Source organism: Elephas maximus, chromosome 4, assembly GCF_024166365.1.
Source record: "Elephas maximus indicus isolate mEleMax1 chromosome 4, mEleMax1 primary haplotype, whole genome shotgun sequence".
NCBI lineage: Eukaryota > Metazoa > Chordata > Mammalia > Proboscidea > Elephantidae > Elephas > Elephas maximus.
Window position 1 is genome coordinate 23,755,065 of NC_064822.1, and position 18,067 is coordinate 23,773,131.

The following is an 18,067-nucleotide window of genomic DNA, read 5'->3' on the forward strand; positions in this document are numbered from 1 at the left end:
CAGAAAAAATAAAAACATAAATGGTTGAAAGATTTTGTCTTCGATGAACAGGACTGTGGGTAGAAAAGGAAGAATAGGAGAATGGGTCATTTTTCTGCATGTTTTCATACTTCTTCTTGGAGAAGGAGTTGCCAAGCATAGAAGCAATTGAAACAATTTCCCAGGAAATATTGGATATATTTGACGACATAAAAATTAAAAGCCTCGATATGGGGAAAAAACCTAAATTAGATTAAAGTGGGATAAATAATTGTGGGAAAATATTTGCGATTTTAAGACAAAAGGCTAAAATGTTGATAATAAATTAATGTTTATTAATAATAAAATATAAATTAAAATATTATTCTGTCTATAAAATTTTAAAGAATTTTTAAAAGTGAAACTATGCGGGAGGGTTGAGTGAAATGGACAAGTTTGTATAATGTTGGTGAGAACACAGGTTGAGACTTTTTTATTAAGCAATTTGTCAGTATGTATTATGAACTCAGGCAGGTCTATAACTTTTTACCAGTAATTTTTTACCTGAAAATTGATCTTAAGGAAATCAGAAATTCTGACAAAGATTTATATATATATTGAAAAAACCTGAAATGCTTAAAACAAGAGAAGGATTGTTAATATGATGTAACAAACACATTTGCACATTCAATAAATACTTAGTGAGTATCTACTATGTGCCAGGTACTGTTCTAGGCATTGGTGATAAAATAATAGACAAAACAGACAAAAATTCTGGCCTAAGAGAGCTTACATTCTAAGGATATTTAATGATAGAGGAAAATGTTCAAGATAAACAGGTATCTGCTACTCTCTCAATTACGTAAAACAATATGGAAAGAGAAAGGGAGAAATACACCAAACGGTTACCAATGGTTATCTTTGGGTAGCAAGATGGGTGATGTTTACTTTCCTGCTGACACTTCTTCAGTATTTTCCAACTTTTCTCACATGAGCAAGCATTACTTTGTTGTTGTTAGGTGCCATCAAGTCGGTTCTGACTCATAGCGACCCTACCTACGACAGAACCAAAACTGCGCCATCCTTGTGATTGTTGCTCTCCTTGAGCCCATTGTTGCAGCCACTGTGTCACTCCATCTCGTTGAGAATCTTCCTCTTTTTCACTGACTCTCTACTTTACCGAGCATGATGTCCTTCACCAGGGACTCATCCCTCATGATAACATGTCCAAAGTATATGTTACTTTAGCAATTAGAAAAGATACAAACACACACACTTAAAGTGTGCTCCTGAGCTTTAAGTGAAGAGAAGTATGAAAAGCGCATTGCAAAGAATAGGCTTTCAATAACCGGCAGTTTTCCTGTCCCTTCCAATCTGAAGATTGATTTCGTGCCTTGCCCATCTTCCTGTCTACTATTGATGGCATCGTCTGTTATTACATTTTAGCATTTCTTGACAGTAAGTATACTATAACTTTTAATCAAAGTTGCCATGCTTGTTATTAAATGTGTTGCTTATTATTTTTAGAGAATCCCCATTACTTTAAATATTTCAGACCTGTAGGAGAGAAATCTTTAGGCAGAAGTACTTGCTAGGCAGCTCAAATCATTCTGTGGAAGGACTTGCTTTCTTTACCAAGGAAATTGATAAATGCTCTGTTTCTATGGTTACTATTCTTCCTTTATTAGTGCTAAAAATCTCCAATTTTAGCCTCCTAAATAAAAGAAAGGAGATGTGCTGATCTTTAATAGCATGAATATATCATCCACATTTTCCAGGCTACTTGTAGTCATGGTTAGTTCTGTGTCATACTGGACCCATAAACCTCAATTCTCAAGAGTTTCTCAGTCAGCCACACATAAAATTGCATGCTTGCCAAAAACTTGTCATAAAATGTGCCACAGATGTGTCTTTTCTAAATTTCCATGATTACTTAGCCCACTACCTTTAGGGTACATGTATGTGCAAAGTGTATGCAGTAGATCCACCCTCTTCTGAACTTTCACCATTATTTCCTTGTGACTTTTACTTATCACAAGCACTTGATCTGGATTACATTGCAGCATAGAAATCCTTGACCTGGATCAACTTTCCGTTACCTCTCACCTTATTACGTACTGCTTCTCAGGCAATGTTAACTGAGAGCTGACAGAGCATTATAACAGGTACCTTGGGTCTCATCATCTGAAGGGAAGCTCAAGATATTTATGCACGAGTCAGGGAGCTGGCCTGCGTGCAGGAAACGACTGAGGAACTTTATAGAACTGCATGAAAGTCTCCGTCTGCAACCAGATGCAGTACCGACCAGCATAGAAGGCTATGAACCTGCAGGCAAGAGAGATAAAGTTGACTGTGAGGTGAATCTTAAACATTTACTAAAATGGGCATGAAAAGAGTTATAATGGCTAACATTTACTGAGAACTTACAATGAGCCAGGGAGTGTGTTAAGTATTTTATATGCTATTGTTTTCAGTTTTTAGTTGGACTTGACTCATGGTAATTCCATGTATAACAGAATAAAACATTGTCTGGTCTGGTGCCATCCTCACAATTGTTGGCACATTTGAGCTGATTGTTGCAGTTATTGTGTCAGTCTGCTCATGGATAGTTTCTCTCATTCTCACCGACCCTCTGTTTTATAAAGCATGACGTCCATTTCTAACAATTGGTCTTTCCTGGTGATAACCAAATAATATGGGTACCATCCAAAAACCAAAAAACCAAACCCACTGCCATTGAGTTGATTCCGACTCATAGCGATCCTATAGGACAGAGTAGAACTGCCCCATAGAGTTTTCAAGGAGCGCCTGGCGGATTTGAACTGCTGACCTCTTGGCTAGCAGCTGTAGCACTTCACCACTATGCCACCAGGGTTTCCTTGGGTACTATCATTACCCTAACTCTACATATGAGGAAAGTGAGACACAGAGAGAAAAAATAGCCTCCCTTTAGTAACAACTGGTTGGTGCAAACAGTTAACGTACTCAGTCCACCCAGAGGCATCTTGGAAGAAAGGCCTGGTGATCTTCTTTTGAAAAATCAACCACTGAAAACATCTACTCTGAACACATGCAGTCATCATGAGCTGGAGTCGACTCAATGGCAACTGGTTTTAGGAAAAACAACAAGGTTCTGTGGCTAATAAAGGGTAGAACCAGGGCTCAAAACCTGGAGTGGCTCTCAGTCTGCTCCCTGAATCACCATGGGGAAGGCATTCCAGGCATGAGACCGATACACAAAAAATGCAGGAACCCATGCACTCTTACAGTCTTCCCAGCTGCTCAGGCCTGATTGCCTAACCCTGGTCTTTCTTTTGTTCCTGACTCATTTATGCGCAAGTTATAAGAAGGGCCAGTTGCCCCCCTCCTTTTTTTTTTCTTGTGCTTTAAATGAAAGGTTACAGTTCAAGTCAGTTTCTCATACAAAAACTTGTACGCACACTGTTATGTGACCCTAGTTGCTCTCCCTATAGTGTGACAGCACGCTCCTCCTCTCCACCCTGTATTCCCTGTGTCCATTCAGCCAGTTCCTGTCCCACTCTGCCTTCTCATCTCGCCTCAGGACAGGTGCTGCCCACGTAGTCTCATGTGTCTACTTGAGCTAAGAAGAACACTCCTCACCAGTATTGTTTTATGTCTTATTGCCCAGTCTAATCTTTGTCTGAAGAGTTGGCTTTGAGAATGGTTTTAGTTTTAGGCTAACAGAGAGTCTGGGGGCCATGTCCTCTGGGGTTCCTCCAGCCTCAGTCAGGCCATTATGTCTGATCTTTTTACTGGATGTTCTGCACCCCACTTTTTTCCTCCTCTATCAGGGAATGCCTGTTGTGTCCCTGTCAAGGCAGTCATTGGTGGTAGCCGGGCAACATCTACTTCTTCTGGTCTCAGCTGGTGGAGTCTCTGGTTTATGTGGCCCATTCTGTCTCCTGGGCTGTTATTTTTTTCCTTGTGTTTTTGGCATTCTTCATTCTCCTTTGCTTCAGGTGGGTTGAGACCAATTGATGCATCTTAGATGGTGGCTTCCTAGCTTTTAAGACCCCAGAAGCCACTCACCAAAGTGGAATGCAGAACATTTTCTTAATACAATTTGTTATGCCAATTGACCTAGAAGTCCCCGGAAACCATGGTCCCCAGACCCCTGCCTCTGCTACTCTGTCCCTCAAAGTGTTTGGTTGTATTCAGGAAACTTCTTAGCTTTCAGTTTAGTCCAGCTGTGCTGACTTCCCCTGTATTGTGTGTTGACCTTCCCCTCACCTGAAATAATTCTTGTCTACTATCTAATTACTGAATTCCTTTCTCCCTCCCTACCCTTGTAACCATCAAAGAATGTTTTCTTCTGTGTTTAAACCTTTTCTTCAGATCTTAAAATAGTAGTCTCATGCAATATTTGTCCTTTTGTGACTGACTAATTTCACTCAGCATAATGCCTTCCAGATTCATCCAAGTTATGTTTCGCAAATTCATCGTTGTTCTTTATCCTTGGGTAGTACTCCATTGTGTGAATATACCATAATTTGATTATCCATTCATCCGTTGATGGGCATCTTGGTTGCTTCCATCTTTTTGCTATTGTAAACAGTGCTGCAGTGAACATAGGTGTGCATATATCTATTTGTGCAAGGGCCCTTATTTGTCTAGGATATATTCCAAGGAATGAGATTGCTGAATTGTATGGTACTTCTAAAGAAGTGCCAAATTGATCTCTAAAGTGGTTGTACCATTTTACGTTCCCACCAGCAGTGTATAAGTGTTCCAGTCTCTCCACAACCTCTCCAACATTTATTATTTTCTATTTTTTGGATTAATGCTAGACTTGTTAGGGTGAGATGTTATCTCACTGTAGTTTTGATTTGCATTTCTCTAATGGCTAATGATCGTGAACATTTCCTCATGTATCTGTTAGCTGCCTGAATGTCTTCTTTGGTGAAGTGCCTCTTCATATCTTTTGTCCATTTTTTTAACTGGGTTATTTGTCTTTTTCTTGTTGAAGTTCTGCAGTGTCTTGTAGATTTCAGAGATTAGGCCCTGTACCAGATTTGACATAGCCAAAATTTTTTTCCCAGTCTGTAGGTTGTCTTTTTTACTCTTTGGGTAAGCATAAGTGTTTGATTTTTAGGAGTTCCCAGTTAACTACTTTCTCTTCTGGTGTTTGCACATTGTTAGTAATGTTTTGTATTCTGTTTATGCCATGTATTAGGGCCCCTATCATTATCCTTATTTTTTCTTCCATGATCTTTATCAGTTTAGATTTTATATTTAGGTCTTTGATCCATTTTGAGTTAGTTTTTGTGCAAGGTGTGAGGTATGGGTCTTGTTTCATTTTTTTGCAGATGGATATCCAGTCATGCGAGCACCATTTGTCTTTTCCCCTTTTAATGCACTTTGGGCCTTTGTCAACTATCAGCTGCTCAAAAGTGGATTCTCAGTTCTGTTCCATTGGTCTATGTGTTTGTTGTTGTACCAATACCAGGCTGCTTTGACTACCGTGGTGGTATAATAAGTTCTAAAATCAGGTGGTGTGAGGCCTCCCACTTTGTTATTCTTTTTCAATAATGCTTTATTTATCCAGGGTCCCTTCCCTTTCCATATGAAGTTGATGATTTGTTTCTACATCTCGTTAAAAAACGCCATTGGAATTTGGATCGGGATTGCATTGTATCTATAGATTGCTTTGGGTAGATAGACATTTTCACAATGTTGAGTCTTCCTATCCATGAGCAAGGTATGTTTTTCCACTTACGTAGGTCTCTTTTGGTAGTGTCTTGCAGTTGTATCTTGTAGTTTTTTTTGTATAGGTTTTTCATGTCTCTAGTTAGATTTATGCCTAAGTATTTTATCTTCTTGGGGGTTATTGTAAATGGTATTGATTTGGTGATTTCCTCTTCAACATTCTCTTTGTTGATGTATAGGAATCCAACTGATTTTTGTATGTTTAGCTTATATCCTGATACTTGGCTGAACTCTCCTATTAGTTCCGGTAGTTTTCTTGAGGATTCTTTAGGGTTTTCTGTTTATAAGATCGTATCATCTGCAAATAGAGATACTTCTACTTCTTCCTTATCAGTTTGGACGCTCTTTATTTCTCTTCCTAGCCTAATTGCTCTGGCTAGGACCTCCAGCACAATGTTGAATAAGAGTGGTGATAAAGGGCATCCTTGTCTGGTTCCTGTTCTTAAGGGGAATGCTTTCAGACTCTCTCCATTTAGGATGATGTTGGCTGTTGACTTTATATAAATGCCCTTCATTATGTTGAGGAATTTCCCTTCTATTCGTATTTTGCTGAGAGTTTTTATGATGAATGTGTGTTGGACTTTGTCAAATGCCTTTTCTGCATCAGTTGATAAAATCATGTGGTTCTTGTCTTTTGTTTTATTTATGTGCTGGTTTACATTGTTTTTCTAATGTTGAACCACCCCTGCATACCTGGTATGAATCCCACTTGGTCATGGTGAATTATTATTATTATTATTTTTAATTAATTTTTATTAAGCTTCAAGTGAACATTTACCATTCCAATCAGTCTGTCACATGTAAGTTTACATACATCTTACTCCCTTCTCCCACTTGCTCTCCCCCTATTGAGTCAGCCCTTTCAGTCTCTCGTTTCGTGCCAATTTTGCCGTCTTCCCTCTTTCTCTATCTTCCCATCCCCCCTCCAGTCAAGAGTTGCCAACACACTCTCCAGTGTCCACCTGATTTAATTAGCTCACTCTTCATCAGCATCTCTCTCTCCCCCGCTGACCAGTCCTTTTCATGCCTGATGAGTTGTCTTCGGGGATGGTTCCTGTCCTGTGCCATCAGAAGGTCTGGGGAGCATTGTCTCCGTTTTTTCTATTTCTCAAGATCTTATAATAGTGGTCTTATACAATATTTGTCCTTTTGCAACTGACTCATTTCGCTCAGCATAATGCCTTCCAGATTCCTCCATGTTATGAAATGTTTCAGAGATTCGTCACTGTTCTTTATCGATGCGTAGTATTCCATTGTGTGAATATACCACAATTTATTTACCCATTCATCCGTTGACGGACATCTTGGTTGTTTCCAGCTTTTTGCTATTGTAAACAGAGCTGCAATAAACATGGGTGTGCATATATCTGTTTGTGTGAAGGCTCTTGTTTCTCTAGGGTATATTCCGAGGAGTGGGATTTCTGGGTTGTGTGGTAGTTCTATTTCTAACTGTTTAAGATAACGCCAGATAGATTTCCAAAGTGGTTGTACCATTTTACAATCCCACCAGCAGTGTATGAGAGTTCCAATCTCTCCGCAGCCTCTCCAACATTTATTATTTTGTGTTTTTTGGATTAATGCCAGTCTAGTTGGTGTGAGATGGAATCTCATCGTAGTTTTAATTTGCATTTCTCTAATGGCTAATGATCGGGAGCATTTTCTCATGTGTCTGTTGGCTGCCTGAATATCTTCTTTAGTGAAGTGTGTGTTCATATCCTTTGCCCACTTCTTGATTGGGTTGTTTGTCTTTTTGTGGTTGAGTTTTGACAGAATCATGTAGATTTTAGAGATCAGGCGCTGGTCTGAGATGTCATAGCTGAAAATTCTTTCCCAGTCTGTAGGTGGTCTTTTTACTCTTTTGGTGAAGTCTTTAGATGAGCATAGGTGTTTCATTTTTAGGAGCACCCAGTTATCTGGTTTCTCTTCATCATTTTTGGTAATGTTTTGTATTCTGTTTATGCCCTGTATTAGGACTCCTAGGGTTGTCCCTATTTTTTCTTCCATGATCTTTATCGTTTTGGTCTTTATGTTTAGGTCTTTGATCCACTTGGAGTTAGTTTTTGTGCATGGTGTGAAGTATGGGTCCTGTTTCATTCTTTTGCAAATGGATATCCAGTTATGCCAGCACCATTTGTTAAAAAGACTATCATTTCCCCAATTGACTGACACTGGGCCTTTGTCAAATATCAGCTTCTCATACGTGGATGGATTTATATCTGGGTTCTCAATTCTGTTCCATTGGTCTATGTGTCTGTTGTTGTACCAGTACCAGGCTGTTTTGACTACTGTAGCTGTATAATAGGTTCTGAAATCAGGTAGGGTGAGGCCTCCCACTTTCTTCTTCTTTTTCAGTAATGCTTTGCTTATCCGGGGGTTCTTTCCCTTCCATATGAAATTAGTGATTTGTTTCTCTATCCCCTTAAAATATGACATTGGTATTTGGATTGGAAGTGCGTTATATGTATAGATGGTTTTGGTAGAATAGACATTTTTACTATGTTAAGTCTTCCTATCCATGAGCAGGGTATGTTTTTCCACTTGAGTATGTCCTTTTGAATTTCTTGTAGCAGAGTTTTATAGTTTTCTTTGTATAGGTCTTTTACATCCTTGGTAAGATTTATTCCTAAGTATTTTATCCTCTTGGGGGCTACTGTGAATGGTATTGATTTGGTTATTTCCTCTTCGGTGTTCTTTTTGTTGATGTAGAGGAATCCAAGTGATTTTTGTATGTTTATTTTATAACCAGAGACTCTTCCAAACTCTTCTATTAGTTTCAGTAGTTTTCTGGAGGATTCCTTAGGGTTTTCCATGTATACGATCATGTCGTCTGCACATAGTGATAGTTTTACTTCCTCCTTGCCAATCTGGATACGCTTTATTTCTTTGTCTAGCCTAATTGCCCTGGCTAGGACTTCAAGTACCATGTTGAATAAGAGCAGTGATAAAGGGCATCCTTGTCTGGTTCCCGTTCTCAAGGGAAATGCTTTCAGGTTCTCTCCATTTAGAGTGATATTGGCTGTTGCCTTTGCATAGATGCCCTTTATTATGTTGAGGAATTTTCCTTCAATTCCTATTTTGGTGAGAGTTTTTATCATAAATGGGTGTTGAACTTTGTCAAATGCCTTTTCTGCATCTATTGATAAGATCATGTGGTTTTTATCTTTTGTTTTATTTATGTGATGGATTACATTAATGGTTTTTCTGATATTAAACCAGCCTTGCATACCTGGTATAAATCCCACTTGATCAGGGTGAATTATTTTTTTGATGTGTTGTTGGATTCTATTGGCTAGAATTTTGTTGAGGATTTTTGAATCTATGTTCATGAGGGATATAGGTCTATAATTTTCTTTTTTTGTAATGTCTTTACCTGGTTTTGGTATCAGGGAGATGGTAGCTTCATAGAATGAGTTGGGTAGTATTCCGTCTTTTTCTATGCTTTGAAATACCTTTAGTAGTAGTGGTGTTAAGTCTTCTCTGAAGGTTTGGTAGAACTCTGCAGTGAAGTCGTCCGGGCCAGGACTTTTTTTTGTTGGAAGTTTTTTGATTACCGTTTCAATCTCTTTTTTTGTTATGAGTCTATTTAGTTGTTCTACTTCTGAATGTGTTAGTTTAGGTAGGTAGTATTTTTCCAAGAATTTATCCATTTCTTCTAGGTTTTCAAATTTGTTAGAGTACAATTTTTCGTAGTAATCTGAAATGATTCTTTTAATTTCATTTGGCTCTGTTGTGATGTGGTCCTTCTCGTTTCTTATTCGGGTTATTTGTTTCCTTTCCTGTATTTCTTTAGTCAGTCTAGCCAATGGTTTATCAATTTTGTTAATTTTTTCAAAGAACCAGCTTTTGGCTTTGTTAATTCTTTCAATTGTTTTTCTGTTCTCTAATTCATTTAGTTCAGCTCTAATTTTTATTATTTGTTTTCTTCTGGTGCCTGATGGGTTCTTTTGTTGCTCACTTTCTATTTGTTCAAGTTGTAGGGACAGTTCTCTGATTTTGACTCTTTCTTCTTTTTGTATGTGTGCATTTATCGATATAAATTGGCCTCTGAGCACTGCTTTTGCTGTGTCCCAGAGGTTTTGATAGGAAGTATTTTCATTCTCGTTGCTTTCTAAGAATTTCCTTATTCCCTCCTTGATGTCTTCTATAACCCAGTCTTTTTTCAGGAGGGTATTGTTCATTTTCCAAGTATTTGATTTCTTTTCCCTAGTTTTTCTGTTATTGATTTCTAGCTTCATTGCCTTGTGGTCTGAGAAGATGCTTTGTAATATTTTGATGTTTTGGATTCTGCAAAGATTTGTTTTATGACCTAATATGTGGTCTGTTCTAGAGAATGTTCCATGTGCACTAGAAAAAAAAGTATATTTTGCAGCAGTTGGGTAGAGGGTTCTGTATAAGTCAATGAAGTCAAGTTGGTTGATTGTTGTAAGTAGGTCTTCCGTGTCTCTGTTGAGCTTCTTACTGGATGTCCTGTCCTTCTCCGAAAGTGGTGTGTTGAAGTCTCCTACTATAAATGTGGAGGTGTCTATCTCACTTTTCAATTCTGTTAAAATTTGATTTATGTTGCAGCCCTGTCATGGGTGCATGAATATTTAATATGGTTATGTCTTCCTGATCAATTGTCCCTTTTTTCATTATATAGTGTCCTTTATCCTCTGTGGCGGATTTAAGTCTGAAGTCTATTTTGTCAGAAATTAATATTGCTACTCCTCTTCTTTTTTGCTTATTATTTGCTTGATATATTTTTTTCCATCCTTTGAGTTTTAGTTTGGTTGTGTCTCTAAGTCTAAGGTGTGTCTCTTGTAGGCAGCATATAGATGGATCGTGTTTCTTTATCCAGTCCGTGACTCTCTGTCTCTTTATTGGTGCATTTAGTCCATTTACATTCAGCGTAATTATAGATAAATAAGTTTTTAGTGCTGTCATTTTGATGCCTTTTCATGTGAGTTGTTGGCCATTTCATTTTTCCACATACTTTTTTGTGCCGAGACGTTTTTCTTAGTAGCTTGTGAGATCCTCATTTTCTTAATGATTAACTTTATGTTAGTTGAGTTGTTACGTTTTTCTTGGTTTTTTTCTTGAGTTATGGAATTGATATTCCTTTTTGTGGTTACCTTATTATTTACCCCTATTTTTCTAAGTAAAAACCTAACTTGTATCGTTCTATATCGCCTTGTATCACTCTCCATCTTGCAGTTCAATGCCTCCTATATTTAGTCATTCTTTTTGATTATTGTGATCATTTATCTATTGGTTTCCATGATTCCCTGTTATGTGTATTATTTTGTTTATTTATTTATTTTTTAGAATTAATCTTAATTTGTTTGTTTTTGTGCTTTCCCTATTTAAGTTGCGTTGATATCTGGACGTTCTGTTTGGTGACCTTGTATTGTGCTGGTACCTGATATTATTGGTTTTCTGACCAAACGATATCCTTTAGAATTTCTTGTAGCTTTGGTTTGGTTTTTGCAAATTCTCTAATCTTGTGTTTATCTGTAAATATCTTAATTTCGCCTTCATATTTCAGAGAGAGTTTTGCTGGATATATGATCCTTGGCTGGCAGTTTTTCTCCTTCAGTGTTCTGTATATGTCGTCCCATTCCCTTCTTGCCTGCATGGTTTCTGCTGAGTAGTCTGAACTTATTCTTATTGATTCTCCCTTGAAGGAAACCTTTCTTTTCTCCCTGGCTGCTTTTAAAATTTTCTCTTTATCTTTGGTTTTGGCAAGTTTGATGATAATCTGTCTTGGTGTTTTTCTTTTTGGATCAATCTTAAATGGGGTTCGATGAGCATCTTGGATAGATATCCTTTCGTCTTTCATGATGTCAGGGAAGTTTTGTGTTAGGAGTTTTTCAACTATTTTCTCTGTGTTTTCTGTCCCCCCTCCCTGTTCTGGGACTCCAATCTCTCGCAAGTTATCCTTCTTGATAGAGTCCCACATGATTCTTAGGGTTTCTTCATTTTTTTAAATTCTTTTATCTGATTTTTTTTCAGCTATGTTGGTGTTGATTCCCTGGTCCTCCAGAAGTCCCAGTCTACATTCTAATTGCTCGAGTCTGCTCCTCTGACTTCCTATTGCGTTGTCTAATTCTGTAATTTTATTGTTAATCTTTTGGATTTCTGCATGCTGTCTCTCTATGGATTCTTGCAACTTATTAATTTTTCCACTATGTTCTTGAATAATCTTTTTGAGTTCTTCAACTGTTTTATCAGTGTGTTCCTTGGCTTTTTCTGCAGTTAGCCTAATTTCATTTGTGATGTCTTGAAGCATTCTGTAAATTAGTTTTTTGTATTCTGTATCTGATAATTCCAGGATTATATCTTCATTTGGGAAAGATTTTGATTCTTTTGTTTGGGGGGTTGGAGAAGCTGTCATGGTCTGTTTCTTTATGTGGTTTGATATGGACTGCTGTCTCTGAGCCATCACTGGGAAACTAGTTTTTCCAGGTAATCAGCTAAAAAAATGCAGTCAGATCCCTATCTGAATTCTCCCTCTGGCTCAGGGTATTCGGATGTTAATGGAGCCGCCTGGGGAGGATGGGAGAGGGATTAGAGAGCTAGGACTGTAGCACCTCAGAATATAGAGCTGATCCCCGCGCTCACACTCCGCCTGCGTCCGCCAAAATCCCAGCGGGACGGCTCCCCGGCTGGGATGCTGCTCTCCCCGCTTCAAGATCAGTCACTGCCTCCCGGGTACTTCTCCCACTGGCTGCGTCTCTACGCCACCCATGCCAACCAGCTAGGCTCTCTCCCGGGATGAGTTCGGGGGGTAGGGCTGGGCCCCTTGTCTGTGCCATCTGCCCCCCGGGCTCTGCCCCAGATCGGGCTCCGAAGGTCACCTGCCTGGTACGCTGGCTCCTGGTTCTGAAAACGATCGCTGTCTGCCCGTATTTGTTCGTTCTCCATCTCTAAGTCTGTGTTTGTTGTTCAGAGTTCGTAGATTGTTATGTATGTGATCGATTCACTTGTTTTTCCGAGTCTTTGTTGCAAGAGGGATCCGCGGTAGCGTCCACCTAGTCCGCCATCTTGGCCCCGCCTTTCGAATTATTTTTTTTGATAGGTTTTTAAATACTATGTGGAGGATTTTTGCACCTAAGTTCATGAGGGGTATTGGTCTGTAATTTTCCTTTTTTTTTTTTTTTTGGTGTCTTTACCTGGTTTTGGTATCAGGGTTATGCTGCCTTCATAGACTGAGTTTTGGAGTATTCCATCCTTTTCTATGCTCTAGAATACCTACAGTAGTAGTGCTGTTAACTCATCTCTGAAAGCTTGGTAGAATTCTCCAGTGAAGCCACCTGGGCTAGGGCTTTTTTTTTGTTGGGAGTTTTTAAATTACCCTTTCAATCTTTTCTTTTGTTATAGGTTTATTTAGTTGCTCTACCTCTGTTTGCGTTAGTTTAGGTAGGTAGCGAGTTTCTAGAAATTTGTCCATTTCCTCTAGGTTTTCAAATTTGTTAGAGTATAATTTTTCATAGGATTCTGTTATGATTCTTTGAATTTCAGTTGGGTCTGTTGTGATATTGCCAATCTCATTTCTTATTCAGATTATTTGCATATTCTCCTGTTTTTCTTTTGTCAGTTTGGCCAATGGTTTATCGATGTTGTTGACCTTTTCGAAAAAACAGCTTTTGGTCTTGTTAATTCTTTCAATTGTTTTTCTATTCTTTATTTCATTTAATTCTGCTCTAATTTTTATTATTTGCTTTCTTCTGGTGTCTGAAGGCTTCTTTTGCTGCTCTCTGTTTGATTTGTAGGGATAATTCTTTGATTTTGGCCCTTTGTTCTTTTTGGGTGTGTGCATTTATTACTATAAATTGACCTCTGAGCACAGCTTTGGCTCTGTGCCAAAGGTTCTGGTAGGAAGTCTTTTCATTCTCATTGGTGTCTATGAATTTCTTTATTCCATCCTCAATTTCCTCTATAACCCAGTCATTTTTTAGCAAAGTGTTGTTTGGTTTCCATATGTTTAATTTTTTTTGTCACTTTTTCTGTTACTGATTTCTACTTTTATGATTTAATGATCAGAAAACATGCTTTGTAACATTTCAATGTTTTGGATTCTGTTAAGGCTAGCTTTATGGCCTAATATGTGGTCTATTCTGGAGGATATTCCATGTGCATTGGAAAAGAAAGTATACTTGGCTGCTGTTGGGTGGAGTGTTCTGTATATGTCTATGAGATCAAGTTGGTGAATTGTGGCATTTAGGTCTTCCACTGCTTGCTCTCTCCCAATGTGGAAAACATGCCCTGAATGCCACTGCTTGTCTTACTATGCTGAAGCCAGCGGATCTGTCCTGTGTGGTGTCAGTTCCCGCTGGGTCAGGCCTGGCAACTCCTGGCTGCTTCTGAACCACCTCTCCATCCCCCACCACTCACTCTGATTCCTCAACTTTGCCTTTGATTTTTCAGGTCTCTAGATTGTAAAAAAAAAAAAAAAAAAAAATTGATTTACTTGTTTTTTCAGATCTTTGTTGTAAAAAGGACCACAGAAAGAGCCTGACTATTCCACCATCCGGGACCTGCCTCTCTGCCCTGCTTTCTTCAGCATTCTTTGCCCCCTCTATTTTAGAAATCACCTAAAACCACATGCATGATAAAGTTAAGGGACATGAAAGTTAGAAGAGCAACTTCCTGTTTTCTCTCTCTCTCTTCCCCTCCCTGTCTTCATCTTCCTCCCTCTCTTCCCCTCTGCCTAGTTATAGGCAGTTTTGGGTAAAAAAAAAAAAAAAAAGACGAGAATTGGAATTTTTAAATGCATTAACATTGAGAATGATCTTTAGGTTCAGATACTACTTAACCCTACATATTTTGAGTTTTGATGAAGCAACTAAAAGCTACACTTGCCTCATAAACTCTGATGCATTTGCTTTATCTGTTTAAACAGGTCAGCACAATCTACCTTGCAACTGCAAAACTTTTCTACTTAATACTTCTAACCCTTAAAGAAGAGGCATTTAGACTTAGTAACTTTTGGGTTGTGATGCACATACGTACACGCACACAAGTCATACTCATTTCACCCAGGCCAAGGCAATATAAGAACGGCAGCAGGTGTGCTTATGGGAGCTTGGGCTGAGCATTATGGATACATTCCACTTGACAAGTAAGCCATTTTCTGAGTCAGTTCTTTGCCCCCTACCCCTGCCTCCTCTTCACAGGCTACAGTGGAACCTGGGGTTGTTTAGCTTTGTTCATGAAAACTAATTTAAACTTTTCCTAGCTATGATGCTGGAAGCTATACCACTGATATTTCAAATGCCAGCAGAGTCACCCATGGTGGTCAGGTTTCAGTGGAACTTCCAGACTAAGAGAGACTAGGAAGAAAGTCTTGGTGATCCACTTCTGAAAATTAGCAAACAAAAACCCTAGGAGTCACAACAAAATATTGTCCAAAATAGTGCTGGAAAATGAGACCTCCAGGTTGAAAGGCACTACATAATAGCTTCAAAATGGACTCAAACATACCAATGATCATAAAGATGGTGAAGGGCTAGGCAATGTTTCATTCTGCTGTACATACAGTCTCCATAAATGGGAGCCTACACAACGGCAATTAACCATAGCAACTAAGAAGTGAACTATATTGAGAACGTGATGGGGAAAAAATGCCATTCCGTCAGAAATGATTTGTACATGTCATTTGTACACATATGTTTGTAAAAACATAAAGGTTTTACAAAACTGTGGCTATGTAGAAAATACCTGAACTTTTTTTTTTAGCGGTATGCTGTGCAGCTTTTTTTTCTTCTCTTAATCAGCAGGTACTGACCGCTTGTTTTATGCACATTTTGTAAACATTTGTATTTGTTCGAGAATGATCTAAAGTTGGTATGCTTTTTGGTTTTAAAATGACGTGGTGCTATTGGACCAATGAACAAGGTGTGATTTTTCATACACATCCAGTTAACTGGAGTTGGAATCACACACCATAGCAAAAATGCAGTGAAGTATTTCACTATGGGTTTGAACTTTCTGGATGTGGAACTCAAGTCAGTGTTATGAAATTAGTGTTTTTGTTAACATTTTAATATTTATTCATTTTCCATAGAGAGAAAGTTCACAACATTGCAGGAGACATATGAGAAACACATTTTTTTTTTTTTTTTAAAAAAGGCCGGAGTCATAGCTTTATTCATAACAAAAACCCAGAAACAGCTCAAGTGTCCATCATCAGTAGAATGAATATATAGATATATACCAAAAAAAAACAAAAAACAAAAAACAAAACCTGTTGCCATCGAGTTGATTCCGACTCATACCTACCCTATATGACAGAGTAGAACTGCCCCGTAAGGTTTCCAAGGAGTGCTCGGTGGATTTGAACTGCTGACCTTTTGGTTAGCAGCCGTAGCTTTTAACCACTATGCCACCAGGGTTTATATATAAATTATATAATACGTATATATAATGAACTGGAATACTCCACAGCAATAAAAAGAAAAGACTGCTGCTAGACGTAACAACATAGATAGGTCTCATAGACTTAATTTTTAGAGAAAGAAACAGAAACCAAAGATTGAATACTGTGTGAGCCCATTTATATGAAGTTCAAGTATAGGCAAAACTAATCTATACTGATAAATGTCAGGTGGGCACAGCCAAGTTTATTGACTGAGAAACAGCAAGAAGCTTCGTAGCGTGCAGAAGAGGTTCTAAATATCAGTGTATGTTGCTGTTTTTAGCTGCTGTCAAGTAGATCTCTGATTCATGGCAACCTTATGCACAACAGAAAAAGGTGCTGCCTGGTCCTGTTCCATCCCCATGATCTATTGTTGGTTAAACCACTGTGACACATAGGGTTCGCACTGGCTAATTTTCAGAAGTAGATCGCCATGCCTTTCCTCCTAGTCTGTCTTAGTCTGGAAGCTATGCTGAAACCTGTTCAGCATCACAGCAACTCAGAGGCCTATGTTCACCATCATAGCAACTCGATAGACTGGTAGTGGCTGAGCATGAGGTGCTATAGTGCAATGGATTTCACTTATACGGCCTTTCTGGCCCTGGGTTTGTAATTCTCCCAAAATGAGTGGTTGTATGGCAATCTGCCGAGTGATTCATCAGTTTTCTAGTCACAAAAAAGCAGCTTGTAATCTTCCCAAAAGGATTGAGCAGCTTGCAGTCTACCTAGGGGATTGGTCAGTTTGTGGTCCTGCTGAAAGGGACCATGCCTTGAGATTGTCAGAGAATTTTCCTACATAAGGAGCCAATCTCACAGAGGTTTTATGGAGACCTCATGATCATCCAGAGCCTGGAGCAGAGTGTGTCCTCTGGATTCATGATCCTTGTGCTGAGAACCTCCTAGAATCAAATAAAAGAGCTGTAATACAGGTAAATGGCTATAATGCTGAAGACAGAGACAGTGGGTTTGTCAGCCCACAAAGAGAGATGACTACAATGGGCTAGCCAGCTCATGGAGAGAGATGGGCATGCCCAGGCAGGAGGTATCCCATGGAGCTGGGCACTGCCGTGCAGGCGTTGCTTGCAGAGGCTCAGAAGATCTTGTACAGGGGTCTCCCTGTAGCAGGGCAGAGCTTCTGACACAAGCCCCAACAGCAGAGGAGAACACAGTGGGAGCTTTGCAGACACCCGGGCAGTGTGACAGCAAAAGCACCTGAGCCCCGATGCCACTGAACCATAATGTGCCTGCCCTGTGACATAAAAATGGACATCAGTTTTGGGGGAAGAGTAAGTGGGCCCCTTTGAAACATAAGTATGTCCCTTTCCTACAAAGTGGGTTACTTGCAGAGGGGGTGGGGCTGGTTCACTATAAGTAATCTGTTCCTCTTGTTTACCATTTGCTTTCTATAAATAATAGTAATGGCTTTTACTTTGCCAACACTGTACATGTCTCATGTGTATGACTCAATCATACTAGATGAACATAGCATGCGTGGAGTGGGGAAGTCCTCATTCCTAGCAGTCTTCTTGCTGCTTTGAAGTCTCACGCACAATCTGTCTGTGTGTGCAACACAGACAGACAGACAGACAAGTTCATTGACCTGAGATCAAACCTAGGTCTCTGACATGGAAGGCAAGAATTCTGACATCGAACCATTACTTGTCTTGGTGTGTACACACGTAAACGTTCACTGAGCAGTACACTTAACAATAGTGCACTCTGGAATGTATAACTAAAAAAAAAAAAAAAAGACCATGGTAACTATGCTGGAAGTTTCTGTGTGCTGCCCCTTGCCCTCATCTACTCACCACCCTTTCCACCTAGCTCTGTGTGCTAGGAGGCTGGCCTATATAGACTAAGTCAAGGGGCTCCTTGACCTGTGGCTTCTGATTGTGTTTCACCAATGGGGAGCACAATAAGAGATCCTGGAAAGGAGGAGAGGTGAGGGCAGGGGTTATTTCTCCAGATTCCTCCTTGCTAGAATCT